Here is a 13,234-nt window from a genome sequence, read left to right on the forward strand (position 1 = left end):
TCAGGCATTATAGGCATTAACATGCAGAACCTAGAAATAGAAATAATCTAGCACAATTGCCCACTAGGATTCTGTGGAAATTGGCCCTCATCCCACTAGGATTATGTGTAAACTGTGTAAACTGTATAATCTGGCCCAGCACTGAGGCCCATCTTTATGATGGATTAAGTAAAGGGGTGCCTGAGTAGCTCAGTCAGTTAAGCGTCCGACTCTTGATTTTGGCTCAGGTCATGATCTCACAGTTCATGGGTTTGAGTCCTGTATTGGGCTTTGCGCTGGCCTGCTTGGGATTCTCCCTCTCTCTCTTTCTTGTTTGCTCACACTCTGTCTCAAAAAAAATAAATAAGCTTAAAAAGATGGAGTAAGAAGGCTAAAAATTATGGCAAGATTCATCAACGTTAACATCTAGAAAGAAAATCAGACCAGAAATTTTTGACAGTCTATCCTTGGCTTATAAACATGTTATGCTGATTGTATTCTCACATTTCCTTTATTGTCAGTTGTTGAGAACTTAAAAAGCTTAAAAGCCATTTTTTTCTTTTCTTTTCTCTTTCTTTCTTTTCTTTTTATTTGTAGATGGTATAATTTTGAACCACAAATTATAATGCAACTGAGAAATTATTGAAAATTAAGAACATTCAGTGAGGTGCCTAGTTTCACAAATATGTAATTAAAAATAACTTTCTATGTAAGAGCAATAACCGATTAGAAAAATGCAATGAAAAAACCAGTTACAAGAACAAAATTGTATAGAACTTACATGAAGAAAATGAGAAAAATTTACTCAGGAATATAATACCTTAATAAATGAAAAGGCATGTTTCTGGATGAGAAAGAAAATTTGTAAAGCTAATGAGTTTTCCCAAGTAGTTTATAGGATTAACCTATTTCAGTCAAAATCCTAATGTAAAACTTTAGAAAACATAAAAAGAATAAAACTGATCTGGAGTCTTTTGAATAATATACCACAGCCTGGGTCCTGGGAAGGCACTGGTGGCCTTGCCTCTGAGCAGACAAATCAGGAAAGTCTGGCTATCAGGTGGTCAAAGAGAACAAATATCCCCTACAACGAAGACACTTCATTCTTTTTGATTACCGAGTAATACTTCATTGTATGTATATATACCACATTCTTCTTTATCCATTCATTCATCGATGGACATTTGGGCTCTTTCCATTCTTTGGCTATTGTTAAGAGTGCTGCTATAAACATGGGGGTGCATGTGTCTCTTCAAAACAGCACACCTGTATCCCTTGGATAAATACCTAGTAGTGCAGTTGCTGGGTTGTAGGGTAGTTGTATTTTTAGTTTTTTGAGGAACCTCCATGCTGTTTTCCAGAGTGGCTGCACCAGCTTGCATTCCCACCAGCAGTGCAAAAGAGATCCTCTTTCTCCGCATCCTCGACAACATCTGTTGCTGCCTGAGTTGTTAATGTTAGCCATTCTGACAGGTGTAAGGTGGTATCTCGCAGTGGTTTTGATTTGTATTTCCCTGATGATGAGTGATGTTGAGCATTTCTTCATGTGTCAGTTGGTCATCTGGATGTCTTCTTTGGAGAAGTGTCTATTCATGTCTTTTGCCCATTTCTTCACTGGATTATTTGTTTTTTGGGTGTTGAGTTTGATCAGTTCTTTATAGATTTTGGATACTAACCCTTTATCTGATACGTCATTTGCAAATATCTTCTCCCATTATGTCGGTTGCCTTTTAGTTTTGCTGATTGTTTCCTTCGCTGTACAGAAGCTTTTTATTTTGATGAGGTCCCAGTAGTTCATCTTTGCTTTTGTTTCCCTTGCCTCTGGAGACGTGTTGAGTAAGAAGTTGCTGCAGCCAAGATCAAAGAGGTTTTTGCCTGCTTTCTCCTTGAGGATTTTGATGGCTTCCTGTCTTACATTGAGGTCTTTCATCCAATTTGAGTTTATTTTTGTGTCTGGTGTGAGAAAGTGGTCCAGGTTCATTCTTCTGCATGTCGCTGTCCAGTTTTCCCAGCACCACTTGCTGAAGAGACTGTCTTTATTCCATTGGGTATTCTTTCCTGCCTTGTCAAAGATGAGTTGGCCATACGTTTGTGGGTCCATTTCCGGGTTCTCTACTCTGTTGCATTGATGTGAGTGTTTGTTCTTGTGCCAGTACCATACTGTCTTGATGATTACAGCTTTGTAGTATAGCTTGAAGTCTGGGATTGTGATGCCTCCTCCTTTGGTTTTCTTTTTCAAGATTGCTTTGGCTATTCAGGGTCTTTTCTTGTTCCAGACAAATTTTAGGATTGTTTGTTCTATCTCTGTGGAGAATGCTGGTGTTATTTTGATAGGGATTGCATTGAATATATAGATTGCTTTGGGTAGTATCGACGTTTTAACAATATTTGTTCTTGCTACCCAGGAGCATGGAATCTTTTTTCCATTTTTTGGTGTCGTCTTCAATTTCTTTCATAAGCTTTCTATAGTTTTCAGCGTATAGATTTTTCACCTCTTTGGTTAGATTTATTTCTAGGTTTTTTATGGTTTTTGTTGCAACTGTAAATGGGATGGATTCCTTGATTTCTCCTTCTGTTGCTTCATTGTTGGTATATAGGAATGCAACCGATTTCTGTGCGTTGATTTTATATCCTGCGGCTTTGCTGAATTCATGAATCAGTTCTAGCAGTTTTTTGGTGGAATCTTTAGGGTTTTCCATATAGAGTATCATGTCATGTGTGAAGGGTGAACGTTTGGCCTTCTCCTGGCCGATTTGGATGCGTTTTATTTCTTTGTGTTGTCTGATTGCAGAGGCTGAGACTTCCAACACTATGTTGAATAACAGTGGTGACAGTGGACATCCCTGTCTTGTTCCTGACCTTAGGGGGAAAGCTCTCAGTTTTTCCCCATTGAGGATGATATTAGTGTTGGGTCGTTCACATATGGCTTTTGTCATCTTGAGGTATGCTCCTTCTATCCCTACTTTCTTGAGGGTTTTTATCAAGAGAGGATGCTGTATTTTGTCAAATGCTTTGTCTGCATCTATTGAGAGGATCATATGGTTCTTGTCCTTTCTTTTACTGATGTGATGAATCATGTTAATTGTTTTGTGGCTATTGAACCAGCCCTGTATCCCAGGTATAAATCCCACTTGGTCGTGGTGAATAATTTTTTTAATGTATTGTTGGATCCGGTTGGCTAATATCTTGTTGAGGATTTTTGCATCCATGTTCTTCAGGGAAATTGGTCTGTAGTTCTCCTGTTTAGTGGGGTCTCTGTCTGGTTTTGGAATCAAGGTAATGCTGGCTTCATAGAAAGAGTTTGGAAGTTCTCCTTCCATTTCTGTTTTTTGGAGTAGCTTCAAGAGAATAGTTGTCAACTCCTCCTTAAATGTTTGGTAGAATTCCCCCGGAAAGCCATCTGGCCCTGGACTCTTGTTTTTTAGGAGATTTTTGATTACTAATTCGGTTTCCTTACTGGTTATGGGTCTGTTCAAATTTTCTATTTCTACCTGTTTCAGTTTTGGTAGTGTATATGTTACTAGGAATTTGTCCATTTCTTCCAGATTGCTCATTTTATTGGCATATAATTGCTGATAATAATTCACTTATTTTATTTTTAATTTCTGCTGTGTTGGTTGTGATCTCTCCTCTTTCATTCTTGATTTTACTTATTTGGGTCCTTTCCTTTATCTTTTTGATCAGACTGGCTAGTGGTTTATCAATTTTGTTAATTCTTTCAAAGAACCAGATTCTGGTTTTATTGATCTGCTCTACTGTTTTTTGTTTTTTGTTTGGTTTCAATAGCATTAATTTCTGTCTAATCTTTATTATTTCCTGTGTTCTGCTGGTTTTATTTGGTGTTCTTCTTCCAGCTCCTTAAGGTGTAAGGTTAGGCTGTTTATCTGAGATCTTTCTTCCTTCTTTAGGAAGGCCTGGATTGCTATATACTTTGCTCTTATGACTGCCTTTGCTGTATCCCAGAGGTTTTGGGTTGTGGTGTTATCATTTTCATTGACTTCCATATACTTTTTAATTTCCTCGTTAACTTCTTGGTTAGCCCATTCATTCTTTAGTAGGATGTTCTTCAGTCTCCAAGTATTTGTTACCTTTCCAAATTTTTTCTTGTGGTTGATTTCAAGTTTCATAGCGTTGTGGTCTGAAAATATGCACGTATGATCTCGATCTTTTTGTACTTGCTGAGGGCTGATTTGTGTCCTAGTATATGGTCTATTCTGGAGAACGTTCCATGTGCACTGGAGAAGAATGTATATTTTGCTGCGTTAGGTTGAAATGTTCTGAGTATATCTGTTAAGTCCATCTGGTCCAGTGTGTCATTCAAAGCCATTGTCTCCTTGTTGATTTTTTGATTAGATGATCTGTCCGTTGCTGTGGGTGGGGTGTTGAAGTCTCCTACGATTATGGTATTACTATCAATGAGTTTCTTTATGTTTGTGATTAATTGATTTATATATTTGGGTGCTCTCACATTTGGCACATAAATGTTTACAATTGTTAGGTCTTCTTGGTGGATAGACCCCTTGATTATGATATAATGCCCTTCTGCATCTCTTGATACAGTCTTTATTTTAAAGTCTAGATTGTCTGATATAAGTATGGCTACTGTGGCTTTCTTTTGTTGACCATTAGCATGATAGATGGTTCTCCATCCCCTTATTTTCAATCTGAAGGTGTCTTTAGGTCTAAAGTGGGTCTCTTGTAAACAGCATATAGATGGATCTTGTTTTCTTCTCCATTCTGTTACCCTATGTCTTTTGATTGGAGCATTGAGTCCATTGATGTTTAGAGTGAGTACTGAAAGATATGAATTCATTGCCATTATGTTGCTTGTGGAGTTGGAGTTTCTGGTGGTGTTCTCTGGTCCTTTCTAATCTTTGTTACTTTTGGTGTGTGTGTGTGTATGTATGTATGTATGTATGTATTTGTATTTTCATCTTTTCTCCCCTGAGAGTGTCCCCCTTAAAATTTCTCTCAGGGCTGGTTTAGTGGTCACAGACTCCTTTAATTTTTGTTTGTCTGGGAAACTTTGTATCTCTCCTTCTATTTTGAATGACAGCCTTGCTGGAGAAAGAATTCTTGGCTGCATATTTTTCTGATTCAGCACACTGAATGTATCCTGCTACTTCTTTCTGGCCTGCCAGGTTTCTGTGGATAGGTCTGCTGCAAACCTGATCTGTCTTCCGTTGTAGGTTAGGGACTTTTTTTCCCTTGCTGGCTTCATGATTCTCTCCTTGCCTGAGTATTTTGTGAATTTGACTATGATATGCCTTGTTGATGGTTGGTTTTTGTTGAATCTAATGGGGGTCCTTTGTGCTTTCTGGATTTTGATGTCTGTGTCTTTCCCCAGGTTAGGAAGGTTTTCTGCTGTGATTTGCTCCCATAACCCTTCTAAGCCTATTTCTCTCTCTCTTCCTCTTCTGGGACCCCTATGATTCTGATGTTCCTTTTTAATGAGTCACTGATTTCTCTAATTTGCAAATTGTGCTCTTTTGCCTTCATCTCCCTCTTTTTTTCTGCTTCATTATTCTCCATAAGTTTGTTCTCTGTATTGCTGATTCACTGTTCTGCCTCATCCATCCTTGCCACCACGGCATCCATTCATGATTGCAGCTAAGTTATAGCATTTTTTATTTCATCCTGACTAGTTTTTACTTCTTTTATCTCCACAGAAAGGGATTCTAATCTATTTTTGACTCCAGCTCGTATTCTTATTACCGGATTCTAAATTCTGGTTCAGACATCTTGCTTGTATCTGTGTTGGTCAAGTTCCTGGCTGTCGTGTCTTCCTGCTCTTTCTTTTAGGGTGAATTCCTTCGTTTTGTTATTTTGCAGAGAGAAAAAGAATTGAGGTAGAAAAAATTAAAATTAAAAAAATTAAAACTAAAAAATTAAAAACACACACAAAAACAATTGAATAAATAATTATAGATCCTAGGTGTGTTTTGGCTGGGGTGTTGTAAGTGGCTTGAGAGACTAGAGAAAAAAGGGGAAAGAAGAAAAAAAAGAAATCGTTTGAGAATTTGAAAATATGAATATACTGGGGCGCCTGGGTGGCTCAGTCGGTTAAGCGTCCGACTTCGGCTCAGGTCATGATCTCGCGGTCCGTGAGTTCGAGCCCCGCGTCGGGCTCTGTGCTGACAGCTCAGAGCCTGGAGCCTATTTCCGATTCTGTGTCTCCCTCTCTCTCTGACCCTCCCCTGTTCATGCTCTGTCTCTCTCTGTCTCAAAAATAAATAAACGTTAAGAAAAAAAAAAAAAGAAAAAAAAAGAAAATATGAATATACTGAAGTAGACTAAAATGAGATGATGGGAGTAGAGTAGAATTTGAAAAATTTCCACAAAAGTAAAAAATATAGTAGAAAAAAAATTAAAGGAAAATATTTTTAATAAAAATTATAAATGAAAATGAATTTTTTCTCTTTCTGTATTCAAGAAAAAGAAAAGAAATGAAAAGAGAAAAAAGAGGGAAAAAAAGAAGGAAATCATTTGAAAATTTGAAAAAGTGAATACATTGTAGTAGACTAAAATAAAATGATGGACGTAAAATAGAATTTGAGAAAATTTATATAAAAGCAAAAAATATAGTAAAAAATTAAAGAAAAATATTTTTAATAGAAATTGAAGGTAAAAATGAAGTTTTTCTTTTTCAGCATTCAAGAAAAAGAAATGAAAAAGAGAAAAAAGAAAAAGAAAACAAAAGGAAATCGGTTGAAAATTTGAAAAAGTGAATACACTTAAGCAGACTAAAATAAAATGATGGAAGTAAAATAGAATTTGAAAAAATTTACACAAAAGTAAAAAATATAGTAAAAAAAGTAAAGAAAAATATTTTTAATAAAAATCTAAAATAAAAATGAATTTTTTCTCCTTCTGTATTCAAGGAAAAGAAAAGAATGAAAAAGAGAGAAAAAAAAGAAAATTGAATAGATGGACCTGCTAACAGATTGCTATAGGACTGAAATTATTCTGTTTTTTCCTAGAAGTCAGTCTATGTAGCACTTTATAGTCCATAAACTAGGCGGTGAGACTTGTGTTCTTGAAGAGGGAGATTGGCCCAGTTGGGGAAGGTTTAGTGTAATCGCTCCCTTCTCCACTAGATGGCGCTGCCAGCCTACTGGGGTGAAGTGCTGTGGTGCTTGTAGGTGCATATGCGCATGCGCCTTAGCGGTGAAAATGGCGTCACCCAGTTATCTGGTCTCTAGTATGGGAATTCTGTTCTCTCTGATCAGCAATCGCACACCCGTCCTCTGTCTTCAGCTTTCATCCGCTCCCCGCTTCTTCACTGTTCGTGACCAAGCCCCAGGCAGTACCTCTCTCCCGAATTTTGTCTCAGATGTGGCTGTTTTCCCCGGCCCCTGACTTCTAAAGGAACTGCGGCTTTGACCCGCTCCGCCCCTCTGCAGGAGGGTCTCACAGAGCAATGGCCAGATGAGCAATGGCCGAATGTTGGCTGCACCCAGGAACGCTTGCTGGACCCTGCTGCTGCCGGTGCCCCGAGACTGTGGCCAGGTGACAGCTCGCCCCAGAAAAAGTTCGCGAGATAGTGTAGCAGCAGCTTTTCAGAGATTATGGAAAATCACAACACACATCTGGCACCAGGCTTTACCCTTAATGACCTTGTTCCAGCACCAGCGAATGTGGCCATTTTCTGGGGTCTGCTGGGACTAGGTGGCTTCAACCGTCTCTACCAAATGTCCTTCCAGCAGTGGAACCGCCTTTCCCTGTGTGGCCCGAGAACCTCCTGGACCCCACTCCGTTCCTGGGGATTCGCCTTTCCCACCAGAGCACCACCAGGTATGGACCTGCAGAGTTGCAGGCTCTGCGCGCCCCTTGTTTACAGTTTTAATGGAATTTAAACCCTCTCCTTTCTCCTTTCTCCTTTCTCCCTTTTTAGATTAGTCCCTGCAGCTGTTTCCAATTTTCCACTTTCTCTCTAGCTGCTTTTGGGGAGGGGTGCTTTTCCTGTATTCTCCCCACCCCCGTCTCCATCCTCTCTCCGTTGCCAAAAAAACCTCCCTTCGCGCGGCTTCTCGCTCCCCAAGTTCACCTCTCCATGCTGTGTACCTGTTGAATTCTGTAGTTCAGATTGTGGAGATTGTTGTGTTAATCCTCCAATCAGTTTTCTAGGTATGCAGAATGGTTTAATGTTGGTCTGGCTGTATTTCATGGACGCGAGACACACAAAAAACTTCCATGTTGTTCTGCCCATTAAAGTACTTTTTAAGAGGGGAAAAAAATGTTTCCCAAAGGTAACCAGGCCAGAGTTGAAAGAGAGAGCAGAAGGAGGGATGAGGGTTAGTGTGTGTGTGCATGTGTGTGTGTTGATATGAGAAACAGAGTTGCTTAGATAGAATTAACTGAGTCTGAAACCTGGAAAGTCCCAAGAAAAGTGGGAGGAGTGGCCTGGGCAGTCCCCCAGAAGAAATTTACCAAAGAAGAGAAAGACAATTTGGTTGAGTGAGATAGATACATAATTTCTTTTTAAAAAATGTTTACTTATTTTTGAGAGAGAAAAAGCACAAGCAGGGGAGAGGCAGAGAGAGAGAGAGAGAGAGAGAAAGAGAGAAAGAAAGAGAAAGAGAAAGAGAGAATGAATCTGAAGCAGGCTCCAGGCTCTGAGCTGTCAGCACAGAATGGGGCTCAAACCCACTGACTGTGAGATCATGACCTGAGCTGAAGTCGGATGCTCAACTGACTGAGCCACCCAGGTGCCCCTAATACATAATTTCTTAAATTACTCCTAGACAGTATTTACCCAGAACTGTATCACTTCTTTAAAAAAATTTTTTTTTAATGTTTATTTTTATTTTTGATAGAGAATGAGAGAGAGCAAGCAAGCAGTGAGGCAGGGGCAGAGTGTCACTTCTTGATTTGGGGGAAAACTCTAGAAGATTTCAGGAGGCTGGATGTTGTTGCTTTGCAAATGTATCCATGCATATGAGAGCTCATAAGGTGAATGTTCATAACTAGGAGCATGCAAACAAATTGATTTGCATATCAGCGAGACCAGCTAAGTTTTAGTAATTCCAGTTCTTTGTAACCTTGGGTATTATTTGGAGGCAAATCAGAAGCTTCTAGATCTTTATGGTGCCTTGCAGCCACTACCAAATTTTTGGCCTGGGTTGATTTTGCCCTCTTTGTATGGGCTCAGCCAGTAACTCGGTGTTGTGGCAGTCGGGGGAAAGAACTCTTGCCTTTTTACAAATTGTTCATGAATTTTCAAGTGTGCCTGTTGGCCACTGATAGTGGCAGCTTCCTTAGACCTCCTACTGGATAATACCCTTGGACACGGTTGCTGGAGAGGCAGTAAATGAACTGAACTCCTTGTCCAGCACGTCAGATCAAAAGCAAACAGGCAGGGCTGTGCCAAGTTTAATTCACAAAATAGCCCCAAGGAAATGAATGCAAGTGTAAACCTGACCGCTCTCTGTGAGCATAAGCAGTCCCTATCTGTTCGGTGACGACATCCGCTGCAGAGCAAATCGTCCCGGAGCTGAAAACCAATTTGAGACAAGGCAGATATGTAGGGGTCAGCACTCAGGTAGGAGTTGTCTGTCATAGCAAAGTGTCAGAGAGAGCCTCAGCTGACAAGAGACCAGAACCACCATAGGATTCATTTCTCAATTGCAAGGAGATAAGTATGAAATGCATATAACTTAGAGGGATTCATTATTAGCAATCAAATTCCTTTTGTAAACACAACATTGCATTCCTCCTTGCAAGGCTGTGCCTTTTGCTGACCAAGTCTCACAGACTGGGCTAGCTCTGAGTCACTCAAATGAACTTCCGGAGACTTTCAGAGAAAAGTCCTGAATCCAGCTGAAAGATGGACAAACAGGTTTAAATGGAAAATTGGATCCTCCTATCTGAGGACATCTGGCATTTCTAATTTGGTTTACTTATTTGCAAATGAAACTTTCTACAAAAATCTAATGGAGAAACTCAACAATAAGGTTTTTTATTTATTCCTGTGAATATCAGCAACAGTGAAAGTTCTTACTCCAAAGTTAATACAGAGGAGCTGTCCTGATTAATAATCTTAAGTACTTACAAAGCCCCAAGCAATATCAGGAAATTTTGTGATAAACACACATGTATAAAGATAGAGCACATTATGCTGCATTTTTGGTCTAATCTGCCCTATCACAGTCAGGCCTTTGGGACACTACGATGTCATTTTTATGAAGGTAAAATTGTCAGCGGTGCCTTAGCATTCAGGGTTAGCATCTATTCTGATCTTTTTCTTTTTCTTTTTCTTCTCCTCTACCTTTTGTATTATTATTCTGCCTTCCTTGATCATCCTTGGGAAGCAGGCTTCCAGATCACTCCAGTGATGAGTGGATGATTGATGGGGTCTGTCCCTTTGAGGATTATTTTGTCGTCTTCCTTTCCATCAAGTCCCTTTAGGTTTCAAATCATAGGCCTAGGGATAATCTCCCCACTCCCCATCTTTATCCCCTCTGCACATCTCTGGCATCTAGCTTTGTACAAAAGCTAACAAAAAATTGGCACACTTTGTGAAACTCTTTGGAGGTACCTGCAAAAGCTGGTCATGTGCAAGCCCTGTGGCCCAGCAGTTCTACCACATGTGTGCCCAACCAAAACACGCACGTGTGCACAGAACCACGTGTGAGTGCTCATGCCAGTGCTCTTCAGAATAGTAAAAACCACCGGGGTGCCTGGCTGGCTCAGTAGGAAGAGCATGTGACTCTTGATCTTGGGGTCAAGAGTTCAAGCCCCATGTTGGGTGTAGAGATTACTTACATAAATAAGCTTAAAAAAAAAAAAAGAATAGTAAAAACCCAGAACTAACCCATCATAAGAAGGCAATTAAAAATTGTAGCATATTTATAGGTAAGATACAGCAATGAGAATGAATAAACTGAAACTAAGAATGTGAATTACCTCCACAAAAATAATGTGGAGTCAAAGAATCCATCCACACAGTAGAGTATATACTACTATGAGTATATATGAGTATACACATACTAGAGTAAGTGTGTGTATTTCAAAAATAGGCAAAACTAATTTATGGTGTTAGAAGTCAGGATAGTAGTGGCAGGGGTCAGACACTAGGGGTGGGTGTTGAAGAGTAGGGGTGGGGGTCTGATAGTAGGAGTGAGGTCAGATAGAGGTGAGGGTCAGATTGTGACAGGAAGGAGACACCACTAGGGCTTCTAGGATGCCAAGATGGGGGTGCCTGGGTGGCTCAGTTGGTTAAGCATGGGACTCTTGGTTTTGGCTCAGTTCATGATGATCTCATGTTCGAGCCCTGCTTTGGGCTCTGTGCTGACAGCATGGAGCCTGCTTGGGATTCTCTCTCCATCCATCCCCCTCTCTCTTTCTCTCAAAATAAATAAACATTAGGAAACCAAGATAATCTGTTTCTTGATCTAAGTGCTGGTTATATAGTTGTGTTCACTGTGTATAATTTTCCATTTGTATGTTATATTATAATAAAATATCTTTTACTGTAAAAGGGAAAACTCAAACACTGAAAACTGAAAACCATTCTGAGATACATTTATCTTTTTCCAAAAATGAAACCTTTCCCTACAAAACTTAACCAAACAGTAAACTCAGTTCCACCACTGAACAAGCTATCCTTGGCTATTCTCTCAGTAGTCACTGGTAGGGCTTTGCACCCAGCTAAAAGCATTTCTCGAATTGGTAAGTGTAATACCTATAAAAATTCAACAAATATTTGAGAGACTATTGTGTGCAAGGCATTGTGTCAGTTATGGGGGTTAAAACAATGGACAAAACCCAGTCCTGCCCTCAGTGAACTCCTTGTCTATTCTACTTCTAGACTTCCCTACTCTCCTGCCTTCCTTGACCCATATCCCACACAGGCCCCATCCCACACAGTCTGTTGAGCCTTACCATGTTTCGCTCTCTTCCTCTCTTTTCTTCTTTGAATACACCAGCTTTCCACTCATGGAACCATACTTTGATGGAGTTGAAATTGCTAGGGCACTGAGCCAAGAAGCCAACCGAGAACTGGATTTCAGATGTCGCTAGTCATGTACCCCTCCCACCTCCCAGATGCATGGATCTCCACCATCACTACTACTGTCCGGCTACTCATTGCTAACACTAAGCTGGTACCCGAAAACTCAGTTCGTACATGCACAACTCTGGATGTTGTATTAGCCTTTCAGGTTGCTATGTGACCAGTTAATACACCAAAGTAATTTGAAGAATTATATCCAAGTGGCAGAAAACATTCGGCCATCATGCAGACGTGCTCACTAGTAAAGTAAGAATTTTTAAAAATATGCCTGTTATTTAGATGCTGAGGTATTCTAACTTGGTGGTTCGAACCCTGGAGCCCTTGGATCCCCAGGTAGGAAGCAGGTCTTTAAATTATTTGTAGTATGTTAAGAAGCCTTACAAAAATTGCACACATACCCACAATAAGGTTTACAGGTGAGGTAAAAGGTGAATTTTTATGTCTGATTAGAAATAAATAACTTTGTGTACTAAGCTACTGCATGTTGATTACAGGTTCTGATTGGCAGTTTTCCATAACTTTTATGCATGAAATTGGTAAACAAATTAATAATTACTTAACAGAGGGAGTTTCCCTGAAAGATCAGTTTCAAAGTGTGTGTGTGTGTGTGTGTGTGTGTGTGTGTGTGTGTGTGTGTGGTGGGAGTGTCCCTGGGGTTAACAAAATCATAAAACAATAAAATGGCTTCCTGGTAGTGAGAAATTTGGCAACTACTGATCTAGTTTAAGGCAGCTTGCCCTTCTGTAGGGCCAGCAGAGGGCGCTGGAATTAAATTATTCCCTTTTAAGCCATTCTTGTTTCAAGGACACAAGCTAACAAAGGAGAAGACAGCTAGGATGAAGGAGGAGGCCCCTGCAGATTGGAGAGTGACCATGCAGGGATAGCAAGTCCATCTCATGGGAGAGGTTTTAAGAAGTAGGAGATGTAACACACAACAAGGAAGGAACAGTTTCTTGGTGGCAGTTCTGTTTTTACTATGATCTATAATTGCCCACAATTTTTCAGAAATAGACCCTCCCCAGTGTCTGTCCACTTAGGGCATAGCTCAATAGATAAGCCCACCTCTGACCTCCTGAAGTGTCATTTCCATCAAAGGGAGCAGAGGTCTGAACACGTTAAAACAATGAAGTTGTCTTGATATTTCTGGGCTTGGTTCTTCCTCCTCCTCTCCCTACTCTTCCTCCCAGGGTGACCGTGGCAGAATTAATTCAGGCATTAGTAAGTAGGAAAGGGAGGTTCTTT

At 40.0% G+C, this 13,234-nt stretch overlaps 1 long non-coding RNA gene across 1 annotated transcript in view; it reads left to right on the top strand.

Moving 5' to 3' along the window:
• The first annotated feature begins 7,109 nt into the window (after window positions 1–7,109).
• The window catches only part of LOC109254954 (uncharacterized), a 68,463-nt gene continuing 62,338 nt past the window's right edge, over window positions 7,110–13,234 (top strand). The window contains exon 1 of the long non-coding RNA XR_008417164.1: window positions 7,110–7,773. This is a non-coding gene — a long non-coding RNA (uncharacterized LOC109254954). The remainder of the gene's footprint in view (window positions 7,774–13,234) is intronic.

Source organism: Panthera pardus, unplaced genomic scaffold, assembly GCF_024362965.1.
Source record: "Panthera pardus isolate Hobbes unplaced genomic scaffold, ASM2436296v1 HiC_scaffold_24, whole genome shotgun sequence".
NCBI lineage: Eukaryota > Metazoa > Chordata > Mammalia > Carnivora > Felidae > Panthera > Panthera pardus.